Consider the following 15,250-nt stretch of genomic DNA (forward strand, 5'->3'; position numbering starts at 1 on the left):
TTTATAGTCATAGTAAATTATACAGTAACCTTAACAATTGTTTTTGCATTAAAAGTACGTGATACATTTGCTAACGCAAATGTGTTACGTTACAAAGATATCTCATAGTGTAACATAAGAGTTACAAAATTAATTTAACGAAAGAAATATTGACAAAAATGTATTTTTCAACACAAAATAATAACAATGTATTTATAATCGAAAGTGCAACTTAAAATTTACTTAACACAAGTTATTAATAAGTTTCTTTTTAAAAACCAACAGTGATAAAGAGCAAATATAATCAATACTGAAAATGATAATTGTTTACGTAAAAAACTATTCAATAAAAATACTAATATCTTAGAAATATTACGACTATTTCAATTTTCTTTTGGAAAAAAAGTACAAGTTCTTCTGTTGTATCCTTCTTGTCCACATTGTCCACAACAATTTTTTTCACCGTAATCTTTTCATCTGCTTTCTTTCTTCTTTGTTTCCTTGGTCATTCACATAATCGTCTGTATCTAGGTGGATACAGAAATTCAGCTACCACATTCTTAGGAGCTGACCAGTCTGTCTTATCTGGCATTGGTACATTGGAATCTCATATGTTTTTGCCAATGCATCAGGCTTGTAGTAGTCAGAGCAATATGGATGCATATATGTGACATTCTTTTCTTTCAATACAGTGGTTGCATGTGCGCAAGGTATCTCATCTAGTTGAAATCTACTAGAAGAACATACTTTCTGCTCAAGACAAACAATGTATCTTCTTCCAGTTTCATAAACCGAGAATATAAATTCTGATGATTGTACAACCTGTGTACATTAATAAAAGAGAAAAGACATAAAATCACCACTAAAGTTGTCTCAAATTTTTAAAAAGACACCTTAACTTTGTGAGTGTTCTATTTCCGCATTGAACAATTTAAGAGTGTTATAAATATCTCATTTTTCTCGTAACCCCAATTGCAAGAAAGAGTACGCACCAATAGTTGTTTGACACATAATCAGTTCTTTTAATTTTTAATTGTTAGTATCATTTTCATTTTCATTTAATTATTTCTATTTTATTAACTTTATTTTCATTTTCCCCCTCTTTCTTCTTAAATCTTCATTACTCAAATGCTTTGTTCCTTGTTGTAAATCCTCCAAAAATAGCAACCATAGTCACCTTCAATGTAACCTCCATGATGCTTCCATGTAACACTATTTTCCTCACCAAAACATAACTAAAAAAAGTCAATTCAACTCTCAAGTTACTGAGACCAAAAAATAGATGGAGTTTCATAATATTCTCTAATCCACAGACATTTTTAAAAAAAAAAAAAAGATAAGATAAAAGAAGAAAAAGAAACAAAGAAAAGCAAGAGCCAAGAAAAAAAAGTGATAAAAATGGATGAAGTAAATGGATCTTCTAAGTTGAAGAAGATGAAGAAAAAATTGGATTTTTGAATTTGGGTGAAGAAGATAATGGGAAAGATGATGTAAATAAATTAAATAATTAATATTAAAGTAATATAAAGACACGTGGCACTTTATAGTTGGTTATGGCAGTGAAAAGATTGGGTCACGCACCCCATTTTCGTGGTAACAATCCAGACTAGAAAAAGGGTCAAAATGACCAATTTACAAAGATATTAAATAGTTTCATTGGGTGATAGGACACTTTTAAAGTTAGAGTGTCTTTATGCAAATACGGAATAACTTTAGGGGTGACTTTATATCTCTTCTCTTGAAAAAATTCAAATATATAATTAATTCCAAATAAATCATGTTCAAAATACATAATGATACAATGAATTAGATACATATAATATAAAATAATATATAATGATACATACCTTCATCTTTGAACTTTTAGCCGCGTTTATAATCAACACCTCTTCAAATTTTCTCCCTGATGTGTCCTTTGAATATGAGGCTACTTCTCTATTTTTGCAAGCCAAGAACTAAATAGAATTCTAAACTCTTCCAAGAATTCTAATGTAGTCAATTATCGTGCTTCAACAAGACAACCATTGATACATTCCACAATGTTCGAAGTCATCATTTTACCTCTATTTACTGTCGTATGAACTCTTGACCACTTTTCATACCTTGCATCCTCAAGGTACTCCTTAACCCTTTGATCAACTCTATCAACCTTAGCCATCAATTTATCAAAATCTTCCTTTCTATATGCCTTGGCCATGGAGTAGAATAGATCACTTAGGGTCTTTCTTCTCCTTTTGAAGCTGCCACAGACATTCTTCCAAAGATGTCATATCCATGCATAATGGGTACATTTGGGAACACAATCCTCACACTCTTTATAATACTCTCATTTCTACGTGATACAACACATATATCTTTTATCTCGCAAATGCATTTTTTAATTATTCGAAAAACCATGTCCACGAACAGTCATTTTCGGTGTCAACAACACCATATGTCAATGGGAATATGCAACCTAATTACAGACACACATTATATCATTTGATACGTAACCTGTACAAACACATCACAACTACAAAAAATACATACATGCCCCATCAAGTGTGCTTGCTGATACAAATGTCCCTTTGTAAGTTCCACTCAAATGTGCACCATCGACAACAACTATTGGTCTACAGTATTTGAACCCCCTAATGAATGATCTTAAGGCTACGAACATATACATAAATACATCTTCTTCAGTCTTCATCATTCTTATATAATAATTTGGATACACAGTATTTAACATGTGTATGTATCGCGGCAACCATCTGTATCCTGTAGATGGTTTTCCCCAAATCATGGATAGTATACGTTCTTTAGCACGCCATGCTTGCTGGTAAGCTATTTGAATTCCATAAAATTCTCTAATATCATCAATTATATCTTTTGGAGTATAAATTCGTTTAGGGTTGACCAATTCGGAAGCAGTAACTACACTTACAAATCCGACAGTTGCTTGTACTTTAGTTAATACCCTTCCCTCGTCGAACACGTATGTTCACTATTGAAGCTTCTAACAATGAAAACATCATATAATTTCTTGCAGGAAGCCTTCATAGTCCAACTACATTCGTTCGAAAAGCATACCAACACATAATCGTGTACATTTTTCATCATATTAATACATATAACAGTTACATCTTGTAATATGTACAAAAAATAATGTTAAAAGTAATCAAATAATGACTTACAGAAATGTATCAACTGTTTTCGAAGAAAATAATTTATACACGTATCACAAGTTTTTGTAATGTATCAGCTTTATGATTGTTGAAATTACTAAAGTCCTTAATGTATCAGTAGTAGTATATTAAAGTATCAGTGCAGTTAATTCAATGTATCAGCAATATAAACGAACTAATGCCTCAGTAATAGAAGGTGAAAGATCATTGTTACTTTGAGTCATTTGTTTTTAAATTTCATTGGTATATAAATTTGATAAAAGATAATGAATTTGGTTAATGGAAATTGTAGAGTATGAACTGATTTAACGTAATTATGTTGGTAAAAATAATTGTTATATAAGATATAAAAAATTTTAATAGTAATGATATGAATCTTATATTTTATTTACATATGAAATAAATGTTTAGTAGATAAAAATGAGTATTCAAATTCGAGGTGAAATTATATTTCACATACGACCCTTTATTCTAAGCTTGTATTTGGAGATACGATATGATGTCTTGATTTTCAAATCATGATTTCATTTTTTTTAAAAGGCTAAAACTTGACCTATAAAAGTTTATATTTTCTAAACCATCATTTTGAATTTTGCAAAAAAGGACTCATGCTTTGCGTGAAGAGATTATTCTACCATATGATAGATTTATATTAAAGAATAACTAACTATTAGTACTATACTATTGACCATTAAATCTTTATAGAATTATGCAAATTTGAAAATTTGTAATCACAAAAATAATTTATAAAAAAAAATGATATGTGATTTATCGACTAAGCACCTTTGAATATTTTGATATCTAATCATGATTTCAAATTGCATGACTGAATCGTCCATAAGAAAATATTTAATTCAATGTGGTATTTATATTGATTTATTAACTTAATTTAAAAATAGGGATAATGCACAAGTAACCCTTAACCTATGCCCGAAATCTCAGATACACACTTATATTATACTAAGGTCCTATTACCCCCTTGAACTTATTTTATTAATAAATTTCTAGCCCTTTTCAGCCTACGTGGCACTATCTTGTGGGCCCAATGACGATTGACTTTTTTTTTCAAGCTAGTGCCACGTAGTCCGAAAATGGGTAGAAAGTTACTTATAAAATAAGTTCAAGGGGGTAATGAGACCTTAGTATAGTCTGGAATTTTAGACATAAGTTAAGGGGGTACTTGTGCATTTTTCCTTAAAAATAAGGTTAAGTCCATACTAATTGATCATATTATAAATTCATTAATATGATTTAAATATATATTAGGAATAAAATTAATCTTTTTATATATTCATTTTTATGGATAACTTACTTATACTGAACTTAGTGAAATCTCATTTAAAAGTTCAAATTGTTAAATAAAACTTATCGTTTATTTATTTTATCATATCAAACATTGCTACAAGCAAGTCTAATTCTTTAATAAGCTAAACTTGAATATAAAACAACTAAAGATATGTACATTGACTATTCCTTTGTCTTTACTTGTGAAAGTAATAGCAAAAAAAATAAAAACGTTCACCTATAAGAAATAGGACAACAAACTTATATATAATATGTCCTTGTACATTTTTTCAAAATATAGCGAAAAATTTGGAATTTACTTTTATTTTCAAAAATGATTCTCGGAAAAAAAATTTATGACTAAGCAATTTAATTTGTGGGTTTCAGTATAAATAACCATTTTAACGAAATAAATATTTCGTGGCAACAAAATTTTAATTTTAGCAATGAGATTTATAGCCACAAATATGCATAGTGATAATTGAGTTAATGTTATTGCATTCAAGATAGCTAAAACCTTTAACAATTTTTACATAGAGAATTAAATATAAATACTCATATTTATTATTGTGGCTAAAATATACTATGACGATAATTATATTATCACCGTTAAATAATTGTCTCACAATAATTTATTTATCATAGTTAACCAAGGTTTGAAAGTAACAAATTCAAATCAAAGTCAGGATATATATATATATATTTATATATTTATTACTATTTTTTTCTTTGAATTGGAGTACTATGTATTCTATATATATTATATACGAATTAATGATTTATGTGAAAATATACTTCTCGTATATGTACTAGATGATTTTAAGTTTAAATGCTTGGATTAATCAATCTCTTACAAAAAGAATTTTTATGTTTAATTGCTGCCAAAATTCACGCATATTATATTACATTTTTAAATATTTTTTTCACATTTCAGTCCATTTCCATCCCATCATCTCTTTTAAAAAAGTTTGATTTTTTCTCTTTCATAGGGATCCATCCCCATTCACACTGAAGAACACGAACAATACTTTCTTGTTAAGTCCCTCAGTTTTACCTATTTTCCTTTCATGTCCATTTCAGTTTCTGTCTTCGCGACACGTTGTTCTTCCCAAACTTTTTACGAAGCTTCGCCAAAGTCTCATTGAGTATTATGGTATTGGATCATCAATGATAACATGAGAATATCTATCGCTGTGCTGAAGAAATAATTAAATATCTATATAAAATTATAATTTCTATATTTAAAAGTACCCTAAAACTAAAAAAACAAAATTATTATTTCAACAAATGATGTTAAAGAAAATAATGGATCTGTAATTTCAACAAGTATCATGGTTAAGATGACTAACAACATGGATGGCAATGAAAACAGCTTAGATGAAATATTCAATATTTTTGGAGCACCAATTGAATATATTCATTATAACATTCAAGTACATAACATTTAGATCGAGCATCATACTTATACCAACACTCAAAATATTTCACAAAAAAATGCTTCTTGTAGTTAGAAGCCATGAGAAAGAGAAAAATTAATTGAAGTGGAGTTATCTAGGAAACAAGTCTTGAAGTGAGGTGTCTGCTTACTATAGTTGCATGACATGTATCAATTGCCATTTGAAAATAATTAATAAATGTTTATTGACCAATATAACGTGGATTTTATATATATTTAAACTTTAATTATTAAATACTTAGTTGACCAACTTAACTTGAATTGTATGTATCTTTGGAGTTTATTTGAAGTCAAATATGAATGTGTCTCAATGAAACCTAAAGGGTCAAAGTATAGATAGATTTAAAGTATGAACGAAATCTCAGAGACATATCTTAATTTAACTAGATTCACATTATCCTTGAATTCATTTTTTAAATGTACTTTCGTGCAACTTTATGCTAACGTACACCTAACATGATTGCACTTTCTTGAGGCGACATTATCCAAGAAATTGTCCATATGTCATTAAAGTTTTCAAGAGGACTAATACATAAATTATGGTCATGTATCTTTTTTTATTGGTCATTATATTATTAATTAGACATAATTATTGATATTGAATATTATATATATTAAATTATTTTCACTTCTTTCTTTCTAAAATACTTATTTCCCTCTTAAACTTTTTTTCCCTTTCATTAAATTCTTTTCTTTTTGAATAAATTTTCAAAGAAAATTGTAATTTTTTTAAAAAAATTAGTTTCTTAAAAACATTCCTTTAATTTAACATTAATTTAATATTTTATTTGACTTTCTTTACTTCATTTTGATATTCATCTTAAATTGACCAATTTTAAATACAAGATATTTAAAATTTAATTTCATATTTTTTATGTACAGCAGCTGTCCAAATTCACATATATTATAACATGTATTTTAGTTAATTAAATTTTATGTGTCGTTAGTGTTAGAAGTTGGTGATAGAAGTTGAAACTTGTTTAAGTTATAAAATAATGTGCTTTGTTGTTCAATTTTGCACTTGTCTAGCTTTATAACTTCGGCTTTACCAAAAAATTATATTCAAGTTGGCTGAAATGAGATTTTCACTATCATTAAAATCATGGATAATATTGAAGATGCGATTAACTTCACATATCTCTAAATAAGTCAATGGAGTAACTGATTCTTTTCTTTTTGCTAATCATACATCTTCAAGTGGACATAACACATTTCGTTTCTCCTTCCAACAACTATTATGAGAAGTAAATGGACTAGTTCAATTTGACAAATAACAATTCCCAGAAATTAAAAAGAGACACGATGTGAATAATTTCACTATATCACATTTAATTTTACTTCGTCTGTGTTACCCATACCAAATATTATCGTCACCATTATCAATATTCATATATTTTTTCTTATCATATTCGATTTTCTTTTCTAATTTTTGTCACCTATCTCCAAGTACAACCAAACCCATATTATTGTCATCACCACCAAATTAAAAAACTGTAAAATTCCTATAACAAAATCAAAAAAGAAAAAAAAATATTAAACTCCTTTAACAAAAGTAAAAAAAATTCCAAATCATAAAAAACTATGCTATATTGAATTGGTTATTGTGTTCAAAGATAAACAAATGTTACAATTGAAAACAAGAAGAAGCTACTAAAAACCCAAATAGAGAGCACGAGACATTTTTTTATATATATAAAAGAATCTTGATTTTCTCATCAACTTTATTAAAATAAAATTTTTTTTTATGAATTTCAGCTAGTTAGAGTTCTTCTTTTGTGAAGAATATCAGGCTTCAAATGGAGGAACGCAAAGCCGAAATTGAATTTAAATATATGTCTTCATTTTCTAAAAACACTTGAAGATTCACCGCATATGGTGGCAGAAGCCAAATGGAGATATTTCAAGGATGATTTATTAATCTCTGATGATCCCAAATAAGAATTTCGACATGACGTTGATAGGCCCAGCCCCTCTGCCTCATCGTCTAGGTTTTGTATGTCTAAACATTATAGCTTCAAAATTTTCAAGCTTAGAAAAACAAATTGAATTATTATTATTTTTCATTTATTTGGATTAATCTTTCATAAAATTAACCTAATTTCGAATGAAAAGAGAAAGCGTATTTTAAAGTTGTGATAAAAAAAAATAAAAAACTGTACTGAAAACTAAAGAATGAAGAAGAAGACGATAATGAGTGCGGTGTGAAGAAAAGAAGGATGGTAGAGTTTGAGAAGAAATGTTGAGGGTGGGCATAAGGAAAATTTTGATTATTTTGATATTCTTTTAACACGTATGTTTATATTTTTTTCTGTCATGTTAGTTTCAATAAATAAATAAGTTCACCTTTATATAGCTAAAATGTGTGACACATAAGTACTCACCATGCTAATTAAACGTGTAATTGAATTGTCCGAACAAGTAAAGAAGAAAATATCTGTCTTTTCCTACTATCTAAAACATGTGATGTCATGTGAAAATTAAGACCTGAAATATTGTATAAGAACAAATAAAAAAGAAAAGAAAAAAATAAATTAAAACGGAAAACTTAATACTTTTATATTATTAAATTCTATGGATTGAAGACATGAGAAATAAGAAATAAAAATGTTAAATAAGTAGAGAACACAAAAAGACTTATTTGAAGTAACTAATCCTTATTCCTTATATGCCCATTGTTTCTAAGGGCCTAATTCTGCGTGTGGTGTTGTTAATCCAATTCTTCAATAATTTGGGATTGATGTCAATTTCATAACAAAAGGGGATAACTTGTTCATAGCTCTTTGTCCATTTCCATCTCATGATCTTGTTTGCAAAAATCAAAATCCTCTCTCTTTGGTAAGGATTCAACCTCATTCTCTTTGAAGAAGACGAATAATCATTGTACTTTATTTTCAACTTCCTCATTATTATCTCTCCTCCATTTATCTCCATCTTTGTGTCCACATCATTGTTGTTCTTCTCAGACATTTCACAAACTTGCGCCCTAGGTCTCATTGTATATTGTGGTGATGGATCATCAATGATAACAAGGGGATTACATGTTTTTAAGTTGAAGATATAATTAATTACTTATATAAAAAATTATAAATTCTAGATCTAAAATTTCTTTGACATTTTAAGTAAGAAAGGAACAAAAATGATCATTTTCTTCTCTTGTAGTTTAGTAAAAAAAAATTTTCCTTCAAATGTGTAGTTCTATAATCTTTAAGTTGATGGAAAACTTTGCTCACTTGTAGTGCCTCAACTCGAGTTTCTGCTATAGGATTTGTTACATCTGGGTAGTACCTCCTAGATGGAACCGGTGTCGTCGTCCTTGAAGAGGACTAAGACTAGCATCGTAGAATTCATCATTACATTCATAGGTTAAAAATGCGGAAAATTGTAAACTTCTCGTCTACACTACTTTATGAGGTTTACTTAGACCTCTCGCTTACTCATAATATATTCATACCGAGTATAGATAGACCCGTCGTATAAGAAGATTACATAGTCTTCTACTTTTATGGCACATATTTATAAAAGATGCATAACGTAGTCTCAAAATGGATTTCTTATATCATAACGATTTAAACAAGAGTATAACCATTGGGCATATGCCATACATCAATACACTAAAAGCCATATATAGTCTATACAATCATAGTACTCCCAATGAAAAAAAATTAACAAAGTGTCTTTAAAACTAATCAACATCAAATTCTAGAAAATGGTATTGCCCTCGAAGTGGTGAGAGTCCTACCCAACTTGGAGAATGAGAATCCAAGTCTTCTTCAAATAATCGCAATCTCCTCAACGGCCGGAACCTAAAATGTTTAGGACAAAAGGGAGAAGTGGGGTTAGCACATCACTTGTTTTAAGTATGGGCACATATGCACACACTATATAGAAATCATTCTAAAAAGGGAGATTTCATTAAAGCATGTTAATTTACTTTGAAAAACTTTATGCAGATTCAAGAACCGATACAATTCAATAACACATATTCATTACGTCAAGACCATGTACATCACAAGACCGACAATACCAAGTCTAGTCAAGTCAACATGCAAACATCAGCATAACTATGCACATAATCAAGACAACTCTATCTTCAAGTTTTAATATCAATAAACATACATAAGATTTCATAACATCATAACCAAAGCAAGACCATTACTCATGAACCTTCATTAAGTAGACTAGGGCAATGACTAAGTAAGACCCCATAACCTCACTCGATCAAGTAAACCCAATAAGAACCATAAGCAAAGCCCAACTTCACATACTGCATAATTAAGAGTAAACATCATCATAATTTAACAATAGAGACCAACCACATGTCCATAAGTGAAACTAATATCACATAGTGTCATTAACACGTAAGATCAAGATATACATATCATTTACATTCATAATCATATAAGCACATAATAACATCCTTCTAAGACTTCCCTCAAGTTTAACTAGTTCAATGTATAGGTAGAGTCGCATACCCTACCTAGACTAAGCTAAATCTCTTAGGTTATCATAGTTAGACTTCACTTTATTCCTTAATTTTACCTTTTGGGAACATCTTTCTTTAACCGACATAGACCACATCAGCTAATATGGAATCCGGTATGATGAAAGCTACACCGAAAGAAGGCGGAATTCTTGCCAAGATAGTACCGTAACATGAACATAGCATCTATGTGGATCCACTAGCTAGTATTCCTATTGGAGCAACATAGTTCATAAACTAGGATATGTAGTTAGGACCCTATTTATGCTACATGCATTATGGTCTCTAATCTCATGAGTACATTAGTGATCCTATCTTCCCTATGTGGGAAGGGACACTCCTCACTTCTATTTCACTCGGTGCTAACCTAGAGTCCCTTTCAAAATATCTTTAAGCCTTTATTAATTATCATAGCTTAATTTAGGTCATAGGGTCTACCCCTTATATAGTCATCATAGCTCAATGGAATTGCATTAGAATTGTCCTTTCATTAAAATTTACACATGTGAGGTTAGCATATTTACATAATCACATTATGACAAGGCACATAGGCAAATTCATCACCACCCTTATGTCATTACATCCTAGCCAACAACTCACAAGTCATAATTTAAGACATTCAAATTCAACAGCATACGAACCCTAATCAATCTGATCATAAGGTATACTTAAATATAACTTCATAACTAAACACAAGTAATCATAATTTAAGTAAAGGGTTCAGATCACAATACTTACCCCAATATCTTTCACAAGCCATCATCATGGTTTTACCATCAACCAACAAATGTCATCCAATAATAAGTGTAGTAACATCATTCAATAGCAATTAATACAACGGAAAAGGGCCTAAAATACCCTTGAAGTATCAGAAATGGTACAAAATTACCCTACATTCACCTATCGGCTCCAAAATACCCTTCTCATCCATCTATTGGCTCCAAAATACCATTGTCATCCACCTATGGGTTCAAAATTAACCACTTGTTTAACGATTTTAAATTTAAACTATTTAAATAGTTTTAACACACGACGCTCAACTATTTTTTATAATTTAACTTGTTAATATCATTTATTAACCAATCTATTACCCACCCATTACTAATTAAACCACACCCAATTAATAAACCCTTCCCATTACTCATGCGCAACAGAAAAACTACTACCAATGAATGTTTCAAAAAATTTGAGGCAAAAATGCCTATAAAAGTACATTATCATACATTCAAGTCCGCAGTCAAAAATATATTATAATTCAAGTTTCTAAACAAAAATTACCGACAAACTTAAAAGTCTGGCTATGTTCATCTTAACTATTCATTCACCCCAATTATGTGATGTTACTTAATAGATAATTTTTTTTAAAAAAAATTTATTAAGGTTTTAATATTTAAAATAAAGAATAAATATCTATAAAATTATATTTAAAAAAGTGCACCAACTAATTCGAGAGGTGCTACTTCTTTACCTTTAATTTTAAATTTCGAATTCAAGCTTGAAAAAGAATCCTATTGGAAGTGTCCTCTTAAATAACCGTCTCAATCTAAATTTAGTTGGGGTTTCAATTCCGACTCAAATAATTCTCAAATAATTTTGAATGTCATTTTCAGGAATCAGTAATTTCTTTGTGCTTTAGTAGTGTTTAAGGCGACTTTGATATTAGAAATGATATATTAATTGGGTGGAGCTTAATTAGTAATAGGTAGGTAGTGGGTTGATTTATAAATTATATTAATAAATTAAATTTTATCCAATAGTTGAGCGCCAAATATATTTAAAATATTTAAATAGTTTAACTTTGAGACCGTTAAATAAATGGTCTATTTTGAACCCAAAGGTGGATGACAAGGGTATTTTGGAGCCAATAGTTGGGTGAAAAAAGGTATTTTGGAGCCAATAGGTGGATGGAGGGTAATTTTGTACCATTTTCAATACTTTGAGGGTATTTTAGGCCCTTTTCCGTTAATACAATAACTAAATCAATTGCATCATCACTATCCCAATTAACTTCAATTCGAAACCTAGGGTTAGGGGGAAAGGGTTCATAATGAATTCTTGAAGAAATAGATTCAATCCCAACGATACATTAACCTAGGCAGTCCATGCACGAATTATGATAGATACAACCAGTCTAACAGTCAATACGTTCATCAATTTCCATCAATTTATAAGCAAGATCCAAGATTTGGGGAAATTGAGGAAAGGACATAATATACACCAATTTCCTATTTATCATCAATTACTCAATAATCTATAATTAATTAGTCATAGGCAATCACAATTAATCATAACCAATCATAAATTTCAAGTTTAGAAGAAAACCTATTAGAATTGAAAAAACCCTTGGAATTGGGTTATTTAGAAATCAACTTTGAAAGGACCTCTTGGAGAAAGGAATCCCAAGAGGGAAGAACCCATACCTTAACGAAGATTAATCCACTAAATTGAAGTGAAATAATAGAGAAATTGGCCTTCTTCTTCAAACTTTCTTTTTCTTTCAATGGAGGATTTAGGGAGAGAGAAAGTAGAGAGAGATGAGAGCTTTTGGGTTTTGCTTTGGGAATTTGGTTTTGGTGAGTGAAAAATGACTTAAGACCGACCCTTAGTAAATATATAGTTTCTCCATAAATTACCCAAAAGACCCCTCACTTAAATGGTCTTTTTGTGAAGTCAAAATACTTAAAATACGATTTCAACGAATCTGGGAAGTGGTTGTGCTTCGGGGGGTCAATTTTTCACATTTTATTTTTGAAATCCAGGTTGACGTAATGGACCTTGTGGAGTTCATGCGTCGCTAGAAAACTTTTGTCACCCCACGTGTCAGCAGCCGGTCGCGTAGTGACCTTCAATTCTAGGCTGCCGCAAGCTGCTTCGGCAGCTTGCTCGCCAAGGTTTGGGTCCTCCTCAAGGACCCTCCGACCGGTCCTTGGGGAGTCGTTACTAGACGTTTGGATCCTTTTTATTATGTTTTACCTATTTAAATTTTTTTTATTAGGTTTAGACTTCATATGACCCTCCCAAACCTTCACCAAACATAGGGGCGTCAACTAGTTTGATTTAGCTAGTTTCTGGATGTCATGGACGTTTCTTGACGCCTTGAATCTAAAAAATCCTAAATGGTATATAAATATTATTTTAGTCTTAGAAACAGTGTTGTAAGGTTTAGTTCATCATGTGAAGCTCTAGCTTATGACATGGATTTTCAGAGTGTTACAGGATTGAGTGAGGTGACGAGAGCTGAAGCCAAGGTTCCTTGCAACGCTACATAGATGTTCGTACGATTCTTGTGGATTTTTGGTATTTTTGAATTAAACCTCTCGTTAGGTCTTCATTGAAGGATTGTCCACCTTCTCAAGCCTCTCTACCATACCCTTAGAAAGTGACAACAGATGTACAACTTAAAGATTTCCCTACAAAAAAGAGAGCTCATATTTATACACATGATGTTCTGATGGGTCACATTTAACATTCGAAAAAAATCAAATCAACAAGTGAGGGATATATCTGTTGAAAAAAGTATGATTGATCTTTGTGATTTCAACAAGTATCATGGCTAGGATGATTAATAGAAATGATCGGACTCTCCACCCCATTCTCTAAATCCACCTCAACTTTTCTATGAAAATTTCGATGGCAATGAAAAGTAGAACAGATGAAGGATTATAGGGTTTCAGGGGCACCAGTTGGACAAAATTCACCACAACCATCAAGTACATAACAATTAGATCTAGCTGCATAGTTATGCCTACACTCAAGATATTTCACAAGAAAATGTTTGTTGTTGTTAGAAGCCATAAGAAAAAGATCAATTAATTGAAGGAGAGATAGCTAGGAAACTAGTCTAGTGGTGAGGGAATATAGGCAAAATAGTTAGTAGATAATATAGATGGAAGATTGAGGTGTGTGCTTAGCAGGGCTGCATTGCATGATAAAATGCCATTTGGAAATAGATTATAAAACAAAACTTTGTACTTTATTGAAGTAATTCATGATTTTTGGAGTACTCAAGATATTAATTGTCATCTACTTTCCGTTTTTGCATTATCAAATACTTGCTTAGTAACTTCATATATGAAATTAATTCAATCAGAGTATTTATAATACTAGTTAGAAACTATTTAGTTATGGATTAATCAGGGACTACTAATAAATTCTGTAGCTAATTTTTATTTTTTATTATGTAAAAGGATGACATATTTCATACTTAGTAAATATCGGAACTAATTAACAAAAATATATTTTCTATGTTCATGAGATGGTGTCGAAATTCACATAAAATAAGGCTGATTCTTTTCCTATTTTATCTCTTCGCACAACACAATATACAATATATTTTAGATAATTAAATTTGATATATGTATTGATAGCCGACCTGCCAACAAATATTGTGGGAGAATACTCTTCATCATCATCAAAAAATGTTGCTTTAGTGGTAAACTTGAAATAGGATAAAATTTATTATTAGCGAAAATTCTAAATCTATTTTGTAGTGGCTTCTTTAGCAATTGAAACTGGAACATCTTTAAGTTAAGTGATGTGCTTATTTTGGTGTTTAATTTTGTGCTCATTGACCTTTATGTGTACTGCTTTTTTTTTTAAAATAAGTATTCAAAATAGCGGAACTGAGATTTGTTTATACAATTAAAATCATGGATAATATTTTTTAGCGAAAAAACTTACAAGATAGTAAAATTGCAAGATTACAATTCAAAATAAAATGAAGAAATTATTCTCTTCAGGCTGAGGCGCGGATATCTCGCTCTCTTTAACGAGATTCAAGCCCACTGCAGCAAATGTTTTCACCGGTCCAGCAGTAGTCCTCTTTGACTTGTCCCCTCCAAGATACAACAGCCTTCACAAAGTATAACTCAACAACTCTGGACAAGA

General features: G+C 30.3%; 1 pseudogene; it reads right to left on the minus strand.

Annotated features, from left to right (window-relative positions):
* Positions 1-528: 528 nt before the first annotated feature.
* On the minus strand, positions 529-14,158 carry LOC107022528 (annotated as a pseudogene).
* Positions 14,159-15,250: the final 1,092 nt, after the last annotated feature.

This window comes from Solanum pennellii, chromosome 1 (genome assembly GCF_001406875.1).
Source record: "Solanum pennellii chromosome 1, SPENNV200".
NCBI lineage: Eukaryota > Viridiplantae > Streptophyta > Magnoliopsida > Solanales > Solanaceae > Solanum > Solanum pennellii.